Source organism: Halichoerus grypus, chromosome 5 (genome assembly GCF_964656455.1).
Source record: "Halichoerus grypus chromosome 5, mHalGry1.hap1.1, whole genome shotgun sequence".
Classification (NCBI taxonomy): domain Eukaryota; kingdom Metazoa; phylum Chordata; class Mammalia; order Carnivora; family Phocidae; genus Halichoerus; species Halichoerus grypus.
In genome coordinates this window covers 99,737,913-99,759,766 of record NC_135716.1, presented here as the reverse complement: position 1 = coordinate 99,759,766, position 21,854 = coordinate 99,737,913, and the positions used below count along the sequence as shown (strand labels likewise).

The 21,854-nt window shown below is 37.9% G+C and overlaps 1 long non-coding RNA gene across 1 annotated transcript in view; it reads left to right on the top strand.

Moving 5' to 3' along the window:
* LOC118533968 (uncharacterized) overlaps nt 1–21,442 on the top strand; it is a 37,979-nt gene extending 16,537 nt beyond the window's left edge. Inside the window, exons 2-3 of the long non-coding RNA XR_013447540.1 lie at nt 10,503–10,586; nt 21,217–21,442. This is a non-coding gene — a long non-coding RNA (uncharacterized LOC118533968). The remainder of the gene's footprint in view (nt 1–10,502; nt 10,587–21,216) is intronic.
* The last annotated feature ends 412 nt before the right edge of the window (nt 21,443–21,854 follow it).

The following is a 21,854-nucleotide window of genomic DNA, read 5'->3' as shown; positions in this document are numbered from 1 at the left end:
TCAAAATGTGTGGCAGCCAATCAGAAATTATCAGGCATGCAAGTAAGCAGGAAAACATGATTCATAATGAGCAGATAAATTAACCAGTAGGAATGACAGTAATAATAGTATTAAAAGTCAAGGATATTTTTAAATAACTTAAACTATATTTGATGTCTCAAGAAAGTAAAGGAAGTATGCAAGAAAGTAGAGAATGCATGACTGAGTATGTTAAGTAGAGTCACGAAAGATATTTTTTAAAAAAATTGAACTTCAAGAGATGATATCTACAATATGTGATTAAAAATATACTGGATGTGGGGTGCCTGGGTGGCTCAGTCAGTTGAGCATGGGACCCTTGATTTCAGCCCAGGTCATGATCTTGGGGTCCTGGGATCGAGACCCATGTGGGCTCCACACTCAGTGGAGAGTCTACTTTGTATTCTCTCTCTCCCTCTCTCTCTGCCCCTCCCCCTGCTTGTGTACTCTTTCTCTCTTTCTAAAATAAATAAATAAATCTTTCTAAAAATATACCGGGTGTGATTAACAACATATTAAATACTGTATAAGAAAAGAGTGGAGGATGGGAAAGCATAGCAATTGAATAAAAATTGAAACACGGAGAGGGAAAAAGGCCAGAAACAAATGAATAAAACTTGGTTTAGAGTTTTGCTACATCAGTGAGATTTGCTACAACTTTAATGGGTCTGACATATGTGTAACTGGAATCCCAAAATGGGGAGACGAGAACAACAACAACAACAAAAGTTGAAGGCATAATGGCCAAATCTCTCCAAACTCGACAAAAACTATAAACTCACAAATTTGAGAAGTGCAGTGAACCCCAAACGTGAGAAAACGACACCAAAGTAAATCACAATCACATTGCTTAAAACTCATGACAATGAAAAAAATATGAAAATCCACCAGACATATAGCATAAAAGGGAATAAAAATAAAAATAACAGTAGACTCCTCCTAAGAATAACTGCAAGCTAGAAGACATTGGAACAATCTTCATCAACAATAACAACAAAAACTCTAGAATTCTATACCCAGAAAAAATATATTTTAAAAAGTTATACATATATATTTGATGGCTTCTTTCTTTTTGGTTAAACATTTTTAATTTCTGTAAGCATTCCTCAGAAAGAATAGTTTTGAAAAGAGACTACTTTTTAACTTCATAGCATTTTCATCCATTTATTTTAGGTTATATGCATTGCTTTTATAGTAAAAACAACTGGCCATTTCTTCTTTCTTTTCATGAAGTATTTTAAATTAAATTACAGACATTATGACATTTCACTACTAAATACTTTAAAATGCATCTCTTAAAAACAATATCATTATCATAATTAACAAAACTAATAACAATGCCTTCATATTATGTAACAGACCATATTCATATTTTCTCAATGGTTTCAAAAAATGTGTCTTATAGTTTGTTTGTTTTTTTTAAGCCAGGATTCAAATAAAAACCAGGTGTTGTTAAAACAAAACAAAACAAAACAAAAAAACCCTAAACATTTAAAAAGCCATAATTTCAATGAGTTTAGAATAGACTAAAATCCAGTCTTATGAGACCAATGGTATGGATGGGATTATACTAAATATCAAAAGGAATCATGCATCATTTCAAGTCAAAACAGGTTCCAGGGAGTATCACTAAAGACAGAAAAATTCAGATTTCACTAATCCAGCACGAGAAACTCCTGTCTGTTGCAAGAAGTGGAAGAAAAAATAGAATTCCTGCAGCATAGCTGAAATGCCGCTGTATAGAGCTGCTGGCATAGGCAGAAGTTATGCTCTACTCCTGCACTGTGACTGAGACTTTTGTAAGATTCAACAATGTACAAATCACTACAGAAATGGATTTGACCTCCTTTGCGACATTTGCCAACAACAACACAATGGGTTCTAAACCAAGTATTTTCAATTACCATTCAAAAAAATTTTTAATTGAAATTCAAAGGGAAAGAAGAAAATCCCCCACTTTTTCTCCTATACGTGAAGTAAATACTAAAGGGAAAAAAAATGATAAGACAGAAAATCACAATAAAGAAGGCTTTCCCATTCTTAAGTGCTGGTTTGCAACTTTGGGAGCTTCCCAGGTGAAATCTGAAACCGGCCCCTATACCCAGAGGGCAGGGAGATACTGAAGAAAGAGCAGGCCACTCTGGATTGGTAGGTGGCAAGTTTAATAGACAAGGAAATTGACATATGATGCCTGTCTTGGGAAGCCGCAAGATGAGTAGATCTCTGTACCCATCAGCCAAATCGTAAAAGTTTATATAGAGGTCTCAACTGGTTCAGTCACATAAAATCTAGAGGTTCTCAACACCACATCGTTATCTTAAGGCTGTATCCTTGGGGCAGCTTCTGGGAGTGGGGTAAATTCCAAGGACACATTCCAAGACCAGGGGAGCGGGGAGTGAGAAGCTTCCATTACCTTCATCTGGCTCAAAGGTCCAACTATGGTTATGTCCTTTCGATGACCTCCCCCAATATTAGGGTAAAAACCAGGGATGATCTAAAGCAAAACTGCATTACTTGACTTAGTAAAAATACTGTTTTTCCCACTTGCCCGTAGTTCCATAAGAGTAGAAAACACATCTGCCTTTATTGCCCTAGCCTCATCACCTAAGCACAATGCCTGTACACAGTGAGGATACAATTCTGAATAAAAAAATTGGGCCTTAATATTTTAACACAAGTAGGCAAATATAGTTTTCTACATAATAGTATAGTTTGGTGCTATGGACTGACAACTAACATATGCTAATAGAAAGAGAACTCTCAAGTAAATATTTCTTATAGAAAGGGAAATGGCAGTACTTAACAAGAAATGTGTGTGTGCGGCAAATCTAAAAATAAAAACCTGGTGTTTGGAAGAGAGTGTTAGGATGATTCCTTAAAGAGAAGCAAGAAAGAAACTATACTTTCCTCATCTATACTACGAAAGGAGCAAAGAGGAAAGAATTTGTATTTGAAAAGAAGAAAACACTTCTAGAAGAATCATTTAACTGAAAGCAGAATAAAGAATAGAAAAAGTTTTGTTGTATCTCCGACAATATCTATATTCATAAGAACAAGTTATACCAATTCTACACAAACTCTTCCAGAAAACAGAAGAGGAAGGAACACTTCCCAACTCATCTTGTGAGTCCCCAACTCCCCAGGCTTATACTAATATGAAAAATGGACAAAGATATTACAAGGAAAGAAGTTTACAGATTAATATACTTCATAAACATAGAGTCAAAAATACTTAAATTATTAGCAGATTGAATCCATAGAATCCACCGTGATCAAATGTGCTTTATCCCAGAAATGCAAGTTTGGTTCAGCATTTGAAAATCAATTTAATTCACCATAGTAACAGACCAAAGGAGGAAAATCATATGACCATTTCAATAGATGCAGAAAAAAACGTGATGAATTTCAGCATTCACTAATGATATGGAAGAGATCTCAGTTACCTAAGAATTAAAGGGACTTTCTTAACCTGATGAATAGCATCTACCGAAAAACAACAACAGCAACAACAATAACCACAACAAACAAACAAAAAGAAAACAAAAACTGAACAGATAACATCACATTTAATCATGAAATAAAGAATGTTTCTTTGGAAGACCAGGAACAAGTCAAGGAATTCTTTTCATCTCTTCTATCCAGCATTTTAAAATTGAGCACAAAATTCATTCAGTTTACCAAAGAGAATGTCTGGATGACAAATATACACATGAAAAGATGCTCGACATCATTAGTCATTAGGAGAATGCAAATTAAACATCTGATGAAATACCACTACACATATATTTCAATGACTAACATAGAAATAAATCTGATTACTGGGCGCCTGGGTGGCTCAGTTGGTTAAGTGACTGCCTTCGGCTCAGGTCATGATCCTGGAGTCCCAGGATCGAGTCCCGCATCGGGCTCCCTGCTCGGCAGGGAGTCTGCTTCTCCCTCTGACCCTCCTCCCTCTCATGCTCTCTGTCTCTCATTCTCTCTCTCTCAAATAAATAAATAAAATCTTTAAAAAAAAAAAAAAAGAAAGAAATCTGATTATATCATGGCCTGGTGAGGATGCAGAGCAGCTAGAACTCTCACACATTAATTGTGGAAATGTAAAGTGTACTCACTTTTGAAAACACTTCAGTAATTTCCTATACAGTTAAACCCATCCTTACATGCAACCATATAGTCCCTACCCTCTGGTATTTAAGAGAAAAAAATACGTCCATACAAAAATGATTGCAAACATTTATAGTAGCTTTATTATAATCACCCCGAACTGGAATTATTCCAAATGCTCATCATCTGGTAACAGATTAGTAACTATGGTCCTTACATAAAATGGAATACTGCTCAGCCGTAAAAAGGACTCAATTACCGTTACATGCGATAACTTGGATGAATCTCAAATATATTATGCTAAGTGAGAGAAAACAGACACAAAAGGCTGCATACTATACGATTCCATTTATATGGCATTCTGGAAAAAGCAGAATCATAGGGACAGGAAACAGACCAGTTTGCCAGGAGCTAGGGGAAGGGGGAAGATACTGATTAAAAAGGATCAAGAGGGTACTTTGGGGGGTGAAGGTGATGGATATGTCCTATATCTGAATTGTGGTGTTGGGTACGGAAGTGTATGCATTTGCCAAAACTCAAAGAACTGTATGCCTAAAAAAGGTGAAGTGTACTGTATGGAAACTATACTAGTTATCTATTGTTCCCTAGCAAAGTATCCCCAAACTTAGTAGCTTACAACAATAAACACTTATTATCACATGATTTCTGTGGGTCAGAAATCCAGGCTCACTTTTGCTGGGCACATGTGGCTTAGTCTCTCACAAGGCTGCAGTCAAGTGGTGGGTTGGGGTTACAGTCATCTCTAGGTCCAATGGAGGTAGAATCCACTTCCAAGCCCTCTAAGGTGGGTGTTGGCAGAACTCAATTCCTCACTGCCTGTTGACCAGGGGTCCTTCTCAGCTCCTAGCCAAGTGGGTCTCTCCATAGGGTAGCTCACAGCATGACAGCTGGCTTCCCACAGAATGAACAGGCAAGCGATCAAAAGAGGGCAGTCTAAGGCAGAAGGCAACGAGTTTTTGAGTTTTTTTAACCTAACCTTGGAAATGACAGCCCACCACTTTTGCTTTCTTCTGTTCATTAGAAGTGAGTCACCATATCCAGCCTATACATGTGGGGAGGAAGTTACGCAAAGATGAGCATACCAAGGGATAGATCGTTGGGGGCTGTTTTCCAGCCTGCCCACTGCACAAATGATACCCCAGTAAGCTTGACTTCTAAAAACAAGGAGGACTAGAAATAGAACTAAAAGAAAAGTATACAGTTAAGGGCAGCTAAGGCAAGGAGATAAAAGTAAACCAGAACGTGTGAACAACATAAGCCTAAAATGCACTTACAAATTAAGAGTGATATCTCTATCAGGAAAATCAGCTAAGAATGCAGTGGGGAGAATGCAAAGAAACAGGATTTTGTTGATTAGACACAAATTGGAGTTTAAGAGCAAGACTTGAACTAAAGAATGAAGACAGTGGTCTCAGGACTCAACCCCCAAAACCTAGTTACAAAGTTGTTGGTTAACAAATGCTAAATTGCCAAGCCCCAAATATAGGATTTTTAAAGTTTACTATGGGGTCTCAGTTCCCTCAGGTTTGGCATGCAGTGGGGAAAGGAGACAGGCAGATCATTACAGAGACCTGATTTGACAGCAATGCATGGGAAGAAACCCTGAAAGGCTTTAGATAACCACAAGTTCAATATGGGCCAATAGTGAAATTAATTTGCTTGAAAGGCCCATTCAATATTAGGCTGCTTTCAAAAGCTCCCATGTCCGATCAAGGGACATTCCTGTCTACCTTCAGGGTAAGATCATACAAGAATTAAATGATGTGGCATATGTTTTCTCCATCAGTGAGATCAATCTTTAATATTTAAATGATATTACACAAATTTTAACAGGGAATTGACATCCAAAATGTAAGATGGGTAAAGAGATTTTAACAGACCATGTAGCCAGCATGCACACTGGGCATAAAAATATAAAAATGTATTTTTATCTATTAATATATTGTATTCATTACACTTAATATATGTGTTATAATAACATAAATTTTACTTACATAAAAATACAAAAATGTCAAATATTCTGCCCCATTGCAAAAACAAAAACAAAAACAAAACAAAACCAAAAAACACCCAGTTCTTCCCTAGGGTCATGGATAATCTTCAGGGAGAAGTAAGAATTCTGGATCATGTCATTTTGCAGATTGGGAAATGCTAAAGACTTCAGTGGAAAGCAATTATAGTAGCAAAGCTGTTCTGCTGAGCCCACTCCTTTAAAGGCTGGAATGTGCATGTAAAGTTGAAGGGGAAGTTTGTGATTTATTCCTCACATATATATGTAGGTAATTGGCAAGAGTAACTGTTTATTATCAGGTTTCCCTTTGTGTGAGTGTGTTTAAATATGCCATTAATTTGGATGCCTTCTAATGGGTTAACAGAGAATTTAATTTTCACGTATAGCTTCCATGAGAAATAGGCCCATTTGGCTCTGGAATGTTTTTGAGTCACTCTTACTACCTTTTTTAAGACTATGAAATCTGAAGGATTAGGGACCACATGTGTCTTATTTACCACTTTTAGTAGAAAGCCTGCTACATGGTAGGTATTCAAGGTTTACTTCAAAACTGGGTGATAGCCTACTTACTTTTTCTATTCTCTGTAACGATATGAATTCTTGTTCGTATATATGATTTTGTCTCAAGGGTTACAATGTTGGATTCCCCCCACCAAAAGTCCCAGAAAGCAAGTAATTTTCTCACATAATCATCCACAAAATGGGTAATTATCTACAAAGTCAACCCTGCCTCCTCAAACAATCTGGAGACGCCTAGAGGAGCAGGAGAAACAATTATAGTGATTTTTCTGAAGACACAAAAGCTCCATTAAAAAAATGCTGAGCAAATATGCATGGAGTCAGTTACCATAAAGCAGAGCTTACTCTTAGAAAAATTAAAGATGAAATTCAATCAGATTATAACCTAGAGCCAAGAAACCATAGCTTGAAGAAAATTGAGAGAATTGACTAAGTGTTTTAGTTCAGAACATTAACGATAACAGAATTTAAAACCTTTGGTAACTATGAAAGCTATGTAAAACTATTCATAACATATCAATTAAAAGAGGAAGCATTTATTTTGAGCCAGAGTTAATTCGTATGACCACATCCGTGTGCACTATACAAGGGCCACATACAACCTATACCCAAACGTGACTGCGGACTCACTAGTTACCAAGTACAGAGCGAGCTGCACACAGCATTTCATTTATTCTCCTCAACAGTCCCCTGAGCAAGACGTTACAATCTCCATTTTATGTACAGGGCAACTGAGGCATGCAGAGGTGAGAGGGTATCCCCAAGATCATTCTGCTGAGCAAACAGCAGAGCAAAGATTAAAACCACATCTGTTTCACTTCTAGGCCCAATTCTCTTTTTATTTAGCATCTCTATCTTAAATACCGCTATCTAATTAATTCAATTATTTATATCAGTATTTATTTGGAAAGTGGAATTTCTTGGTCTGATTTCATTTCTACAAAATTATACTAAAGACATGTTATAAATGTAACCAAATATTTAGGTCAAATGATGCTCACCATCATATTGCTTCAAATGTAAAACAATAATAACCAACAGAAATATAAGCTCCCTAAAACTCTAAAACAGGCAAGCAGTTAAAATATTGTAAAATAAAAGAATACTGTCAAATATTAAGGACATGGAAAGTGCTCACCAAGTATACAGTCTAAAGTGATTCCAAGCACTAAGAAGTTCACAAAGTAGTACTACAGTAAACATAACTTTAATGTGTTTTTCCTTATGCACTGCATTTATGAAATTCTATTCAACATCTTAATTTTTTTAAATGTTGCAGTCTGATTCTAAAGTTTACCTGGTTCCAATTCTATTAGAAAATATATACTTCTTCTTTCCCAAAAGATGATTCCTATAACAGAAGAAATACAAATATTAAAACAATTCATAGTTTCAATGTAAAACTAAGAAGGGGTCATCCACTGAGCAACATTGAGGAATAATCTGAAAATATAAAGGAGACTGCACTGGATTAATGACAGAAACTAGAGCAAAACAAAAACAAAAACAAAAAGCATGCAATTCCATCAGGCATAATAGGATAGCTTCTGAATTAAATGGAATTGCCTGTTAGGAGCTTGGACCCACGGTCTAGATTCATCACTGCTGGAGGGAATGAGTAAGCCAAGGAGTAGTAAGCAGGTTGTTCATTCAAGACAAGTATTCCATGTGCCTGGCTATGATGTTTCTTCTCAGTGAACACTGTGGAATTAACTCTTGAAATAATGTAAACATGTTCTTTGATAGAGTTTAAGAACAGACTTTGCGGCCAGAGAGAGAATTAAGGGAGGTCCTCAGGTCACTCCAGGTTGGAGTATTTACACCATGGAAGCAGCAAAAGCTGCAAAGTTTGTGCTTTTTCCTTCCAGAGGGTCAGTTGTTAAACATTTACCAGAACACCATATATTGCTGCAAGGGAGGCTGGAGAATGTTCTTTTTATTTTCTTCTTCTTTTCTTTCCTTCATTCCTTCCCTCCCTCCCTGCTTCCTTCCTTTCTTTCCTCCTTCCTTCCTTCTTTTCTCTCTTTTTTTTAGCTGAACACATTACCAGTCCATATTCTGTTGGCAAAGAGGAGAAGGATGAAATGGTAGAACTAGCAGCAACTAATGCATGGAAAGATGTCAATTTTAGTTTTCAGAAATTAAAAACCTGATTACTAAAATAATTTCAAATCCCTACATAAAGAATGAGTTGAAGGAAAACTCATCTTTAAGATGGAATTTGTAATCTGGAAGATATACTTATTTTTTTCCAAAGTATAGGACAGAATAAAAACTAATGTAAAACTATAAAGAAGCTTTCTTTTTATTTTTTATTTTTTATTAACATATAATGTATTATTTGTTTCAGGGGTACAGGTCTGTGATTCATCAGTCTTACACAATTCACAGCACTCACCATAGCACATACCCTCCCCAATGTCCATCCCCCAGCCACCCCATCCCTCCCAGCCCCCTCCACTCCAGCAACCTTCAGTTTGTTTCTTGAGATTAAGAGTCTCTTATGGTTTGTCTCCCTCTCTCGTTTCATCCTGTTTCATTTTTCCCTCCCTTCCCCTATGATCCTCTGTCTTGTTTCTCAAATTCCACGTATCAGTGAGATCATATGATAGTTGTCTTTCTCTGATTGACTTATTTCGCTTAGCATAATACCCTCTAATTCCATCCACATCATTGCAAATGGCAAGATTTCATTTTTTTGATGACTGAGTAGTATTCCATTGTATATATATACCACATCTTCTTTTTCCATTCATCTGTCAATGGACATCTAGGCTCTTTCCATAGTTTGGCTATTATGGACATTGCTGTTATAAACATTGGGGTGCATGTACCCCTTCAGATCACTACATTTATATCTCTGGGGTAAATACCCAGTAGTGCAATTGCTGGGCCGTACGGTAACTCTATTTTCAGCTTTTTGAGGAACCTCCATACTGTTTTCCAGAGTGGCTGTACCAGCTTGCATTCCCACCAACAGTGTAAGAGGGTTCCCCTTTCTCCGCATCCTCGACAACATCTGTCATTTCCTCACTTGTTAATTTTAGCCATTCTGACTGGTGTGAGGTGGTACCTCTTTGTGGTTTTGATTTGTATTTCCCTGATGCGGAGTGATGTTGAGCACTTTTTCATGTGTCGGTTGGCCATTTGGATGTCTTCTTTGGAAAAATGTCTGTTCATGTCTTCTGCCCATTTCTTTTTTTTTTTTTTTTTTAATCAAACACTTTAATCCTTGAAAAAGAGGCTTCTCTCTGGAAATTCAACCATAATCAACCACAAGTATAAAAAAGAAAAGAAAATATTATTATGAATTAGTGGGTTTCTAATGTCAAATTTAAGTTTTTACACCCATTATAAAATTTTTATTTTTGTTTTTGCTTATTTTTAGCCTATTAAAGACTGGAAAGTGTTTGTACATGACTTAAAAACCTCTTCAACACGTATTTTTAAGCTTCTTCTATAGGTCAGGTTAATTTCTACAAGACTGTGAGATCCCTGATACCAGTTTATATTCCAATGGAGGAGGCTAGCCAATAACCAGAGAGAGGCGATCAGTTAAAGTAGGAAGTACTTTACATTTGATCAAAGAAGTCTGCCCACTTCTTGATTGGATTATTTGTTCTTTGGGTGTTGAGTTTGATAAGTTCTTTATAGATTTTGGATACTAGCCCTTTATCTGATATGTCATTTGCAAATATCTTCTCCCATTCTGTCGGTTGTCTTTTGGTTTTGTTGGCTGTTTCCTTTGCTGTGCAAAAGCTTTTTATCTTGATGAAGTCCAGTAGTTCATTTTTGCCTTTGTTTCCATTGCCTTTGGCAATGTATCTAGGAAGAAGTTGCTGCAGCTGAAGTCGAAGAGGTTGCTGCCTGTGTTCTCCTCAAGGATTTTGATGGATTCCTGTCTCACATTGAGGTCTTTCATCCATTTTGAGTCTATTTTTGTGTGTGGTGTAAGAGAATGGTCCCATTTCATTCTTCTGCATGTGGCTGTCCAATTTTCCCAACACCATTTGTTGAAGAGACTGTCTTTTTTTCCATTGGACATTCTTTCCTGCTTGTCGAAGATTAGTTGACCATAGAGTTGAGGGTCCATATCTGGGCTCTCTATTCTGTTCCATTGATCTATGTGTCTGTTTTTGTGCCAGTACCATACTGTCTTGATGATGACAGCTTTGTAATAGAGCTTGAAGTCCAGAATTGTGATGCCACCAGCTTTGCTTTTCTTATTCAACATTCCTCTGGCTATTCGGGGTCTTTTCTGGTTCCATACAAATTTTAGGATTATTTGTTCCATTCTTTGAAAAAAGTTGATGGTATTTTGATAGGGATTGCATTCAACGTGTAGATTGCTCTAAGAAGCATAGATCTTTTCACAATATTTGTTCTTCCAATCCATGAGCATGGAAATGTTTTTCCATTTCTTTGTGTCTTCCTCAATTTCTTTCATGAGTATTTTATAGTTTTCTGAGTACAGATTCTTTGCCTCTTTGGTTAGATTTATTCCTAAGTATCTTATGGTTTTGGGTGCAATTGTAAATGGGATCAACTCCTTAATTTCTCTTTCTTCTGCCATGTTGTTGGTATATAGAAATGCCACTGATATCTGTGCATTGATTTTATATCTTGCCACTTTACTGAATTCCTGTATGAGTTCTAGCAGTTTTGGGGTGGAGTCTTTTGGGTTTTCCACATAAAATATCATATCATCGGCAAAGAATGAGAGTTTGACTTCTTCTTTGCCAATTCAGATGCCTTTTATTTCTTTTTGTTGTCTGATTGCTGAGGCTAGGACTTCTAGTACTCTGTTAAATAGCAGAGGTGATAGTGGACATCCCTGTCGTGTTCCTGACCTTAGGGGAAAAGCTCTCAGTTTTTCCCCATTGAGAATGGTATTTGCTGTGGGTTTTTCATAGATGGCTTTTATGATACTAAGGTATCTATCCCTACCCTGTGAAGAGTTTTAATCAAGAAAGGATGCTGTTCTTTGTCAAATGCTTTTTCTGCATCTATTGAGAGGATCATATGGTTCTTGTTCTTTATTAATGTATTGTATCACATTGATTGATTTGCAGATGTTGAACCAAACTTGCAGCCCAGGAATAAATCCCACTTGGTCGTGGTGAATAATCCTTTTAAGATACTGTTAGATCCCATGGCTAGTATTTTGGTGAGAATTTTTGCATCCATGTTCATCAGAGATATTGGTCTGTAATTCTTTTTTGGTGGGGTCTTTGGTTTTGGGATCAAGGTAATGCTGGCCTCATAAAATGAGTTTGGGAGTTTTCCTTCCATTTCTATTGTTTGGAACAGTTTCAGAAGAATACATATTAATTCTTCTTTAAATGTTTGGTAGAATTCCCCTGGGAAGCCCTCTGGCCCTGGGCTCTTGTTTGTTGGGAGATTTTTGATTACTGCTTCAATTTCCTTACTGGTTATGGGTCTGTTCAGGTTTTGTATTTCTTCCTGGTTCAGTTTTGGTAGTTTATACTCCTCTAGGAATGCATCTGCATCCATTTCTTCCAGATTGTCTACTTTGCTGGTATATAGTTGCTCATAATATATTCTTATAATTGTTTGTATTACTTTGGTGTTGGTTGTGATCTCTCCTCTTTCATTCATGATTTTATTTATTTGGGTCCTTTCTCTTTTCTTTTTGATAAGTCTGGCCAGGGCTTTATCAATCTTATTAATTCTTTCAAAGAACCAGCTCCTAGTTTCGTTGATCTGTTCTACTGTTCTTTTGGTTTTTATTCCATTGGTTTCTACTCTGATCTTTATTATTTCTCTTCTCTTGCTGGGTTTAGGCTTTATTTGCTGTTCTTTCTCCAGCTCCTTTAGGTGTAGGGTTAGGTTGTGTATTTGAGACCTTTCTTGTTTCTTGAGAAAGGCTTGTATTGCTATATACTTTCCTCTTAGGACCACCTTTGCTGCATCCCAAAGATTTTGAACAGTTGTGTTTTCATTTTCATTAGTTTCCATGAATTTTTTTTTTTAATTCTTCTTTAATTTCCTGGTTGACCCATTCATTCTTTAGTAGGATGCTCTTTAGCCTCCATGTGTTTGAGTTCTTTCCAACTTTCCTCTTGTGATTGAGTTCTAGGTTCAAAGCATCGTGGTCCGAAAATATGCAGGGAATGATCCCAATCTTTTGGTACTGGTTGACACCTGATTTGTGACCCAGGATGTGATCTATTCTGGAGAATGTTCCATGTACACTAGAGAAGAATATGTATTTTGTTGCTTTGGGATGGAATGTTCTGAATATATCTGTGGAGTCCATCTGGTCCAGTGTGTATCATTTAAAGCCTATATTTCCTTGTTGATCTTTTGCTTAGATGATCTGTCCATTTCAGTGAGGGGGTTGTTAAAGTGCCCTACTATTATTTTATTATTGTCAATGTGTTTCTTTGATTTTGTTATTAATTGGCTTATATAATTGGTTGCTCCCATGTTAGGTGCATAGATACTTAAAATTGTTAGATCTTCTTGTTGGATAGACCCTTTAAGTAGGATACAGTGTCCTTCCTCATCTCTTATTATAGTCTTTGGCTTAAAATCTAATTTGTCTGATATAAGGATTGCCACCCCAGCTTTTTTTTGATATCTATTAGCATGGTAAATGGTTTTCCACCCCCTCACTTTCAATCTGGAGGTGTGTTTGGGTCTAAAAGGAGTCTCTTGCAGAGAGCATATTGATGAGTCTTGCTTTTTTTCATCCAATCTGATACCCTGTGTCTTTTGATTGGGGCATTTAGCCCATTTACATTCAGGGTAACTATTGAAAGATATGAATTTAGTGCCATTGTATTGCCTGTAAGGTGACTATTACTGTATATTGTCTCTGTCCCTTTCTGGTCTATGTTACTTTTAGGCTCTCTCTTTGCTTAGAGGACCTTAATATTTCTTGTAGGGCTAGTTTGGTGTTCACAAACTCTCTCAGTTTTTGTTTGTCCTGGAAGCTTTTTATTTCTCCTTCTATTTTCATTGACAGCCTAGTTGGATATAGTATTCTTGGCTGCATATTTTTCTCATTTAGTGCCCTGAATATATCATGGCAGTCCTTTCTGGCCTGCCAGGTCTCTGTGGATAGGTCTGCTGCCAATCTAATATTTCTACCATTGTAGGGTACAGATCTCTTGTCCCAAGCTGCTTTCAGGATTTTCTGCTTGTCTCTGAGACTCGTAAGTTTTACTATTAGATGTCGTGGTGTTGAGCTATTTTTATTGATTTTGAGGGGGGTTTTCTGTGCCTCTTGGATTTTGATGCCTGTTTCCTTCCCCAAATTAGGGAAGTTCTCAGCTATAATTTGCTCCAATATACCTTCTGCCCCCCTCTTTCTTCTTCTTCTGGGATCCCAATTATTCTAATGTTGTTTCCTCTTATGGTCTCACTTATCTCTCCAATTCTCCCCTCATGACCCAGTAGTTGTTTATCTCTCTTATTCTCCATCATTTGGTCTTCTATATCACTGATTCTCTCTTCTGCCTCATTTATCCTAGCAGTTAGAGCCTCCATTTTTGATTGCACCTCATTAATAGCCTTTTTTATTTTGACTTGGTTAGATTTTAGTTCTTTTATTTCTCCAGAAAGGGATTCTCTGGTATCTTCTATGCTTTTTTCAAGCCCAGCTAGTACCTTTATAATCATCATTCTGAACTCTAGTTCTGACATCTTACTAATGTCCATATTGATTAGGTTCCTGGCAGTCGGTACTGCCTCTTGTTCTTTTTTTTGCAGTGAGTTTTTCCATTTTGTCATTTTGTCCAAAGAAGAACAGATGAATGAGAGAACAAAATGCTAAAAGGGTAACAACGGCCCGAGAGAAATATACACTAAACAAATCAGAAGAGACTCAAAAACCAGGGGGTGGGGGGAAAAGAAAGTAAAACAAACAAACAAACAAACAAAAGAATATGATCAGGCTTGTGAATAAAACAGAGGCACACTCTAGATTTTGGGTGTATTTTGGTCTGTCAGAAGAAACTGCCTCCCAAAATTTTAAAGAGAGAAAAACTTATATAAATATACAAAAATAAGAGTAAATACGATGAAGGGATGGAATATGATTGCAAAGATGAAAATTTAAAAAGATTTTTAAAAAGGAATTGATAAGAAGTTGATTGAAAAAAGAAAGAAAAAAATTAAAAAAAAAAAAAAAAAGGAGAGAATGTGATCAGGCAGGAGACTAGAACAAAGCCATATACTAGATTTAGGGTATATTTTGGTCTGTTAGAAGAAGCTGTATCCCAAAATTTTAAAGAAAGAAAAAAAAATATATATATATACACGCAAAAAAATAAGGTTAAATACAAAGAAGGGACAGACTATGACTGTAAAAATGAAAATTAAAAAAGATTTAGAAAAGGAATTAGTAAAATAAGATATTGGTTGAAAAAGAAGAAAAATTTTAAAAAATAGAAAAAGAAAAAAATAAAGAAAATTAAAAAAAAAAATTAACTTTGAAAGACTAAAGAATCATGGGAAAAAAGCCATGAATTTTATGTGCATTATTCCCCTAGCGCTGGAGTTCTGCCGTTCTCATTGATCCGGAAACTTGGTCTTGGCTGGCTGTTCTTGCTGATCTTCTGGGGGAGGGGCCTGTTGCCGTGGTTCCCAAATGTCTTTGCTGGAGGCGGAATTGCGCAGCCCTTGGCGGGTCCAGGCTAAGTAATATGCTCGGGTTTGCTCTCGGGAGCTTTTGTTCCCTCAAGCTTTCCATTCAGCTTTGGAGGATGAGAGTGAAAATGGAAGCCTCCCAATCTCCGCCCAGGAGGAGCCGAGGACTCAGGGCCCCACTCCTCAGTGCGCCCCCAGAGAAAAGCAGTCAGTCACTCCCATCTCCCCGTTCTCCGGCCGCACTGCGTGCTCACCCGGCCTGTGACCGAGCGTTTCTATCTCTGGCACCTGACACTGTGTGGAGTCTCCAAACCCAGCAGATCCCTATGGTGCCCTCCCATGCTGCTCCTCTGGGGGAGGAAGGGGAGTCTCCCCGGATCTGCTGCTTGTTGGGTCCCTGCTGGAGGAGCAGTGGCCCGACTGTGTCACAGATCAGGGTTTATGGCAACCCCGAGCTGAGAGCCCGCACCTCGGCTCCATCTCTGCAGCCGGCTTCCCCGCTCCGATACTTGGGAGCTCTGCTGCACTCAGGCACCCCCGGTCTTTCTGTGACCCCAAGGGTCCTGAGACCACACTGTCCCTGCGAGGGTTCCACCCCCCGTTTAGCCACTGGAGCGACGTCTCTCAGCAGAGCAGACTTCTAAAAGTTCCGATTTTGTGCTCCGGGGCTCTATCACTTGCCAGAAGTGGCCGATGGAGGCCCCCTCCCCCGCTGTCTATCCTCCTGAATATCGCCTCGGATTCACTTCTCCACATGTCCTACCTTCCAGAAAGTGGTCGCTTTTCTGTTCAGAGAGTTGTTGCTATTCTTTTCTTCGATCTCCTGTTGAGTTCGTGGGTGTTCAGAATGGTTTGATCCTTATCTAGCTGAATTCCTGGGACCAGAGGAAATCCAGATCTCCTACACCTCCGCCATCTTGCTCCGCCCCCTTCTTTTTATTTTTTTAAATAAAGAAGCTTTAAAAGACATGGAGGGAAGATTGGAAGGATACAATATGTATCTAATAGAAATTTCACAAGCAATTCAAGTATCCTACAAATGGAGAATAGAAATAATGGAAGAAGAGAAAACATAAAATTCTTAATATAGAAAATGTTTCCTTAGAGACAAGTCTAGGATAGGTCTTCATGTAATCTGGGACATCAAAGAAAAAAAAATTTTAATTATATTCGGGATAAAAAATAAGTTACTTACCTTAGATTGAAAAGCAGATGGTAAATACTGAACATTTGTTAAAAGAGTGGAAAATGGACATGCTTTTAACTATGGATGGAAGTGCAAACTGGGGGCAATTCGACAGTTTCTACAAAACTGTTAAATGTGCATATCCCTTAGAGTGATCAGTTGATTATCCTGGTGTCTAGCCTCCATAAATACTGGCACCAATGTGCAAGGACATATGCTGAACCATGTATGGTAGCGAAAACTAGAGTCAACCTAGAGGTTTACCACTTAAGAATAGTTAAATGCATTTTCATATTTTCAAATTATGGGAAACTATATAGGCAATTAAAAGAATACATTATATGTCAATATACTGGTATGGAAGGATTCTGCTACCTATACTGTTAAGTGAGGAGCACATTGCAGAACAATGGATAGAATTTGTGTATCAGAGCAAGTACAAAGGATACAAAGAAATTGTTAATAACAATTAATCTTAAAATTAGTGAAAGATGAGAACTTCCCCTCCTTATTTTATACTTTTTTGTGTATTTCATTTTCTCACAAGGAGCAAGCCCTTCTCTTATAATTTTTTGAAAGATATACTAGAATACATTCATGAACAAAGACTAGGTTTCCAAACATAAGAACAGTCCAAACATGCAGGGAAAAATATAATAAGGAAGAGCCTCTACCCTTATGAATTATAATTTTCATATTTAGGCAGAAATCATGATATTTAATTAATGAGACTATATAAAAAGTAAAACAAAATTTCAAAAACAGCTCTCCCATTAAAAAAGAAGAAAAAAAAGTAAAGTGTATGGAAAACAAATAAAAGAAAGATAACAGACAAAAAGAAATTGAAAGGACAAAAACGTGTAACATATACAATAAAGTATTAATTATATTTACATATAGTATTTTAAAACGCGAAGTCGGAGAAAAAGAGTTTAAATAGCTTGTCTAAAATTCTATAGCTAAGAAAGCAAAGGTATGACAAGGCTGGAATTTGACTCGGCAGCGTCAGTGTGGGTACTGATACATCTGTCTGTATCTATCCATACATCATAATTATTTTAATCAATCCATTATTGTCAGATACTTAAGTGGTATTCACAGATTCACAACTGTCGTTACTATAAGACTGTTTTGAATACTTTTCTGATTATTTTAGAGAAAATTTCTGCAAATGAGACTAACAGGTCAAAGGACAGGCACATTGTGAAGGCATTTACATCATTGTACAGATTTCTATTCAAAAATTCTGCACTGACTTAAATGTCTATCCATCCAAGAGGGCTTCTTATGTTCTGCCCCTCGCCTGCGTTCTGCCCCCCGGTTAGTACTTGCCAGTTATCCTTGGACAGCAGGATGGTCGACTTTGCGTGCCCACACGGATGCCACCTGAGTCAAATTCCAGCCTTGTCTGAATTCATTGCAAGATGTATGAAGTGTCGGGGCGCCTCGGTGGCTCAGTTGGTTAAGCAACTGCCTTCGGCTCAGGTCATGATCCTGGAGTCCCGGGATCGAGTCCCGCATCGGGCTCCCTGCTCAGCGGGGGGTCTGCTTCTCCCTCTGACCCTCCTCCCTCTCATGCTCTCTGTCTCTCATTCTCTCTCAAATAAATAAATAAATAAATCTTTAAAAAAAAAAAAAAAAGATGTATGAAGTGTCTAATCCAGAAGGAGAGCATTGTGTAGCGATTGCAAGCACCCACCCTGCAGCCAGAGAGCCTGAGTGAATCCTGAGTCTGCCACTTCTAGCTGTGTGAACTTAGGCAAGTTATGTACGCTCCCTTAGTGGAAGATAGCGCTGTCAAGACAATGCACGGGGGTACGGAGAATAGAGAGTCATGGGCAGGAACTGGTATTTTAGTAAGAGTGTGTTCTGGCAGCCTCTCTAAGGGCTTAAGAAGAAAACCCTAGGGGTGCCTGGGTGGCTCAGTCAGTTGAGCGTCTGCCTTCGGCTCAGGTCATGATCCCAGGATCCTGGGATGGAGCCCCGATCGGGCTCCCTGCTCAGCGGGGAGCCTGCTTCTCCCTCTCCCTCTGCCTGCCACTCCCCCTGCTTGTACTCTCACTCTCTCTCTCAAATAAATACATAAAATCTTCAAAAAAAAAAAAAAAGATAAAAGAAAACTCTAAGAAGTGAGGGAGTGGGTATCTAGCAACTCAAATGTCTGAGGAACAGAACTGCAAGCAGAGGGAATTGCAAATGCAAAGCTTGAGGTTGAGGAGCCCGTGGAATATTCTGGGAGGAACAGGAAGCCAGGGTGGCTATAGCAGAGTGAATTACACCCAGCTGTTCCTAGCGGAATTCATGGAAGCCAGTTTTCTCTTCACACTTGTTTAGATTTTTGCAATCAGCATGAAGTACTTTTACAATGGGAAACAGCAAAAGTATTTCCATTTGGAGAAAAGAGAATAACAAGTTGCTCCTTTTTTGATTACTCTCTCCAGTGAATAGTATCAGTGTTCAGTTTCTTAAAAATATATGCTCTTACTTCCTAAGCAAAATTCAAAGCCAATTGCTTATGCAGGCTCTCTTGAGAGGGTTTAGCATGAGGAATCTATGCTCATGAGTCTATGATTCTGTTTGGGACAGTGCTTTTTTTTTTTTTTTTTTTTTTTAAGATTTTATTCATTCGTTTGAGACAGAGACACAGAGAGAGAGAGAGCGAGGGAGAGAGCATGAGCTGAGGGAGAGGCAGAGGGAGAGGGAGAAGCGCCCCTCCCCCCCCCAGCTGAGCAGGGAGCCAGATGCGGGGCTCATTCCCAGGACCCTGGGACCATGACCTGAGCTGAAGGCAGATACCCAGCCACCTGAGCCACCCAGGTGCCCCGGGACAGTGCTGTTTTAATACTTCACTTTTTACCTTGCCTCTCCCCTCTAACCATGTTTGATTAGAAAGCATTTTTAACTTTAAATGACTTTTTTTTTTTTAATTGGCTTTTCCTTCATGTGCCAAAAATAGTGAGCATATATTTTAAAAGTAGAAAATGAATTTGATAAAATATTTTGCTTGGCTAGAAATGTTTTCAGTAGTTCATTAACTGCAAAATAATTCCCTACTGAATGCCAGAGATCCTGTGTAAGATGTTGCCTGGGGCTCAATAATATGTGTTCACCTTTTAATCACACTGACAGAGGGGAAATAGAAAGCGAGTTCCCCACTATTCAACACGCAGTCTTTATTTTAATGCAGAGGACCTGAAGTGTGAATAGTACAAAGTATCAGATAATTCAAAAAGCATTTATGATTTTGTTGGGGGGTGAGTATAGCTTTTCCATAGGGGTATTTCCAAAAATCTTAGAGTTCACTCCCATTCGAATAACAAAACCGTGTTCTAGAAACCTGATGGAAGTCCGCAGTCCCTCTCATTTCTGTTGTCGCTTTCTGCTTGATCTTCAAGCTAGTGATTGACAGCATCCCTTCCTTCTCAGACTACATATTCATGATTTCAAGAACCGTGGCTTCAAAAAAAATTTACAGCTTTCTTTGGCTCCATCTCGGCAGCCACAGTAGGTCACAACGTTACCCACACGACAGGGACACCAGACATTGTTTCGTGTACTGTCTTACCAGTCCCTGACTTCACAGCGGCTGGATAGGCAGGTCGAGGGCAGAAAAATAGTGTCGTGTTTACATTTTTATCCAGAGCAACCGGAACAGTGCTTGGCAGGTAATAAATGTCTAGTATTTGTTTGTTGAAATTAAAAGACAATTCTGAACCACAGTGACTTCATACTTCACAGTGTAATGAAAGAGAACTTTGCAATTTTATTTCAATAGCAATTTTCTTCCTACTCTATTTCTGATTTTCCAACAGGCCAGGTAAGAAGGTCAGCAAGGATCCAGTATAATTGCAGAAATGCGTTTCTTTTATTAGTGAGTACCACTCCAGTGTGAATTTGTATTTTTGGTTTTATGTCCTTAATGTAGAAAAATGTGTTTTGTTTTTTTTTTAAGATGAGGCCAAAAGTAATTACAGTGAAAAATCATTAATTATTCTGAACTGATACGGGTGTTGTTCACTGTTTGGCTTTGACACTATTATGTAAGCCTGAAGTATCAGGTTTTTGTTTTGCTTGAGAAAAAAATGTAGAGGAAAGTACCAAAGATTTAGCAGGATTAAGTGGATTATTCATTCTGTATGCCCTTTCTCTCCTCAAACCCACCTCCAGTTCTGTGGTGATGAATAATCCTCCTAGGAAAGCAACAAAAAACAGAGAGGGAAATATTTAAAGCACGTTTTCAGCACTGCCATTAACAATATATCTCGCCAAGCATTGCGGGGAATATGCTTCTTGCCATTTCCTTCTCTCTTCCTACTTAGAGTCCATTAAACCTCCTCAGTGTGGCTGTTGGATGCACTCCAGTGGCAACCTGCCGAGTCACCTCCATGTATTTATTTATTTATTTATTTATTTTTACAGAAACAGTTTTCAGTTTGTAATGAACTTGTAAACAAAAAAGCTCCCATTTCAAAATAAAAACAAAATCCATGTATTTATTTTTACTCCTTGAAATCCTCACCCCTGCAAAAAGTTATAAGGTAGAGGTAAAGACAATTATCCACAGCTTTAGCTACATTGTCGAGATTTTTGGTTCTTCCGATACATTCTGCAAACACAGGGCTGCTAGTCACTACTAGTAAGTGCTATTTCTCTTTTCATGATGCAATAATTTTCTGCCTTTCTTTAATGGGTCTTTGCTTTTTAACATGTCTCAAACAGCGGTTTCTGAATTTCATTGCAGTGATTGGAAGATGTTATAGTCCCTGTTCTTTCATCAGGAATTTCCATTCTGTGTGTGAACAAAAAAAAACATCACCTCCACCCATGCAGAAGTCATAAGCCTCCTCACACTTCTCGTCTTGCACACACTGGCGTGTGCAGCAGCTCCGGACTCTCCTTTTGCACCACTGCCTTCCGTATCAGATAGGCTGCACGCTGACATCCAATAAAACAGCAGTTGAAGCCTTTGTGGGGTGTTTTTTTTGTTTTTTGTTTTTGTTTTTGTTTTAGATCTAGAACCTCATTCATCACCTGCAGCAATTTAAAGTTTTAAAATGATACTATATTATAGTCTTTAGGAATGTTATATTTATGACACATTGGTTTCACTTCGATGTAGCTTTGTGGGTGGGTGCGTCTTAGTAGGAGCTGAGGCAGAAGAGAAAGTTCATTAAATAATCATTTCGTACTTTATAATATATGCTCCTAATAAACGCACTGAAAGATTTAAAATATTCCAGGGAGGATATATTCATAGAGGCAGTTTGAAATATGATTGGAGCAATTATAAAAATATATTTATCAAAGGCAGACAACCAATCAGTGTATTTCAAGGGAAACTACTTTAAACTTTGTCTTCACTCCTTGCTCAGTGTTATA